This window comes from Poecilia latipinna, unplaced genomic scaffold (genome assembly GCF_001443285.1).
Source record: "Poecilia latipinna isolate Pla-1442-1.1 unplaced genomic scaffold, P_latipinna-1.0 Scaffold2672, whole genome shotgun sequence".
Taxonomy (NCBI): domain Eukaryota; kingdom Metazoa; phylum Chordata; class Actinopteri; order Cyprinodontiformes; family Poeciliidae; genus Poecilia; species Poecilia latipinna.
In genome coordinates this window covers 1-4,158 of record NW_015115288.1, presented here as the reverse complement: position 1 = coordinate 4,158, position 4,158 = coordinate 1, and positions in this window count along the sequence as shown.

Genomic DNA, 4,158 nt, shown 5'->3' with positions numbered 1-4,158 from the left:
ATTGCTATGCTGAGCAGAGTTCTCATGTGTCGCATCAAGAGTATTTGCATACTGAAACAGCTAGATTTCCCCCTGGCATGATTAGTCAGTAAGCTGTAGCTGCGGCGCCGCCACAAAGAGACAGGAAGCATCAGTCCAATGGAGGTAGTGACTCTTGCAACATAAGCTCATCTGTTTCTCTCTCTTTTTTTCTGTTCCTTATGAGCTGAATCAAAGCGCTTAAGGTTAAAGATTAATTTACCAGTCTGCCTTAATTTGAATATTTGAATGTCTCAGGAAAATTGTTGTGAATATTATAAAAATAACTTTAGCATGACGAGCAGAAAGCATGGCTTTCCAACCTCTGCTTTAGACACAAGTCAAATAAATGTGCAGATTTGTGGAGAAGCAAAATCCAACAGAGGCTTGTTAACAGAGACACAACAGCCAATCAACAGAGGACAGACTTAAACCATCTGATCTGTTATCTCTTTTTATAAAAGGAGAAACCATCACAGTTAGTCACAGTGGACTTCCTAACAAACACATATCACTCTGTTATACACATGATAAATAAAACCGCTCATTAGTTTCACTCTGGATACATGACCTGATGTTGAGAGAACATGTTTCAAGAAGAGAACTCTTCATTTTGTTCTGGTATCAAAACGTGTGATGATATTTGACAACAAGGAGTCAGAATACAATATTTAATAATATTTCCATAGAGGAGTAAATACTGATGCAAGTGTAGATTTGAATATTCAAATGTGCTTAAACTGGAAGCATTCACTCCAAATCACTGCATGTGCGATGCACTGCCACATGTGATGGAAATAACAGCCTGGCCATTGCCTTCCTACACAATTTCCCTCAATTCTCATCTTCCTTCACACCACAGTCTGGGCTTTCTCCCATTGAAATTGATTTCTATGGTAGATTTGCTACCAAGCCAATCAGTGAATAGAAGGAGAAGTTGTGAAAGATGACATTGATATTTTTGGTAGTCCACACATCCAGGAAGCAATTATTTCTCGATCTCTGGACAAACCAAAGTGTAAAACAAGGGGCTGTTTTTTACCATTCGGTAATAGTGGCTGACAGACGACCCACTAACATTTTTGTCAAGTCTCATTTCATCAACAAAAGACTGTCATGTCTTAGTCATCGAAGAGCCGTGTTTACCTCAACAGCTGCGTTTCCGTTACAAATCTGAGCAAGACCTAATCGATATTCCACTAATGTAAGAAACCCCACCCCCCAACAATTTTGCAATTGCTGCATTTCCATTAAATAATAAACACACTTAAAAATCACACGTGAATGCGCTTGGTGTCAACAGAATAATTTCATCATCATCATTAAGGAAAACAACACAGCTAGTGTTTTCCTCTAAATTGTCCCAAGAGATTTTGGGCTCCCTAAAATATTTTTGTTGTACCAACCAACGTTAGTAGGAGATGATTAACCTGTAGAAACAAAACAGGTAACAAAAAGAATAAAACAAAAAACTGCACTGAGTATTAAAAAAAGATCAATGCTTGGCTTAAAGAGCTCCATTTTACATCTTTAAAATCTGCGCATTAACTAACTGGGTCACAACAGCGAAGGGATCTACGGGAAGCATCGTGTGTCAGAGTGGCCACTGGAAGACGGACGTACTCAGAAGAAATTTTGGATTGAGGAGAACAAAGGTTTTCTGTCAGTAAATAGTACATACTTCAAGGTTTGCTCACCATAATCAGAACTTTGAATGTCTTCTGCTTTATTTGTTAAAATCAGTAATAGTCACGTCCAACACAATCAGCCAGTTCCTCCCAGCTGGTTCCACTGATATTTATAATGACGCTCATCACCTTGTGATGTGCTCCAACAGAAAACTTACTTTGTGCAGGCTGATGTTTGGGGATGTTTCACTCCTGCTGCTCATGTCTTCTGTTTGAGGCAGACACAAAAGACCCATTAAACCATTTTCAGAGTCATAAAGAATCCTTTGAAATGTAAACATGAAATTGCATGTAAACAAAACCGGGATTTGGATACTACTTCATGTTGTTCACATAATTAGATCAAAGAAGCAACATGATGCTGTAATATGCGTGAATTTGTCACTGCCAGCAGCTCTTTTTGGCCTTTTGTTTTCAATGAGGAACAACTGAATGTGAGGCAGTGGCAGCTGTGAGCAGCAGATCACGGATGACTGGGCTCTGCAGCTCCTCACATTCATTTATGGATTTAGTGTTTTGAAAAAATAACAATGCCACACTGAATCAAAATGTTCTTACAAAAAAATATGGAAATTGCATAGTGTGTATTTTATTTCAGCTCTATTTTTCTGATGCCTCTAAATACAACCATCCCCTTGTTCTACGTTTCACTTCGTCCACGGGGTCTTGAGAAACAACAGTTTTGTGGAGGCATAGACTCTGTAGAAGATAAATGAATGGATCTGATTTTATCCTATCACTAACGTTTGCCTGCGCTGTATGTGATGAGCCAGTTCGATGCTACGAAGCTTACCAGAAATTGCCTGCACTGTGAACAACTGTCCTCCACTGTGAAGGTAGAGCTGTCGAGCCAAACAAGGCGACTGTCAATATTGATTCAGTATTTAGAGACGTGGCCAAAACAAACACCTTCATTCACTTTCTCTGATGCTATTGCTAAAACTACAGGCAGACTACAATTCTAAAACAGTGCAGAACATCGAAATCATCATTCAGAGCTTTGTTGAATGAACTGGTAGAAATACTACCGAAGGAATCCAAGTGAATGGGAAAAATCCCAGTGCACTGAAGGGACGAGTTTAAAAAATTATTTTCGTATGCTTCTCAACCTCTTCTTCTTCTTCTCCTGCTTCTCTTGAGTTTTGCTCATTTGCAAAGAGGAATGGACAAATATTTTAGTTTCTACATGAGTAAAACTTATAGAAACAAAGAATAAAAAAATTTGCATCAGCAGCAAATGGTGATTCTACGACATATCGACTCAGACACGCTGAATCCATCTCACTTTTTAGAAAAACACATGTATAATTTCATTTTACTTCACATGTGTACATCACTGAGTTGTTCTATGACATAAAATACCAATAAAATAATCAGCATTTTATTAGCAATTAGCTAATAAAATGCTAAATCGTAAGTCAGAAGTAACAGAGGAGCAGCTTTTTGTTGCTCTCTCTCTCAGCCCCAGAATATTGTGGTACCAATGTGTCTGAAGTACCAACAGATCCGGCTTGTTGGAATCTGATGTTTTGTGTTTTGTTGAAACTTCAGTACTACATGTAGTTTGATGCCATTTCATTGGAGCTGGTTGCTCATTAATGTCCGGGCAGCCATTGATTACAGTCAAGAAGCAAAAAAAAAAGCCTCTTCTTGCTGCTCTTGATTAAAGACTTGGCTTGGAAAAACATCTTGAGTTATTGTCGTACCGACTCTTATCTAGGCTTGTATTAAAAAGAATAGAAAACGAGGAGAATCATCAATGGAAAAACCTCCTCTTCATCTCCACTACCCACTGTGCCCACACAACCTCTGCAGAGCACAAATCACGAATAAGACCTGGATACAGAACTCAAACAAAGCCCCCACGCAAAACCTGCTAACTGGCAAATGAGCCAGAAATGTTTTCTAGCTTCAGGCTTTGCTTTACATTGTTCAGTCCATTGAACATGGGCATTAATGTTTCTTCTGCTGGCCCACCCGCGCATGCCTACTCAGCCAACACGCTGTACCTCGTGATGACACCGCACTGACACATGTATTCTGTTTTTTAGAAAGCTTTGGTAGAAAAATGGCTTTAAATGCCCTCATTAAAACTAAAAACCAGGATTGCGTTATGAATGGGTGATAGAGACTTGTAAAAATTTCCTTTAGATCGACAGGAACTAGAAAGTTTCACTCAGTTGCTATTGTTGTTCCCCGTAGTCAGAAATGTAGTTTTAAAGGTATATTTGAAACTGTGCAAATTATGATTTATTTTGCCCCCCCATAGTTTTGGGAGGAAAATCCTATAGATGTGTTTCATGTTATTGTTACATTCAGAGATTTTGTGGATGAGAACAATACTGGAGGGCAAAAAGACCATTCTTTTACTTGCTATCCATAGCTGCAGTACCATGGTAGAACAACTTTGTTAAAATGAATTCATATAAATAAATTCATATATATATATATA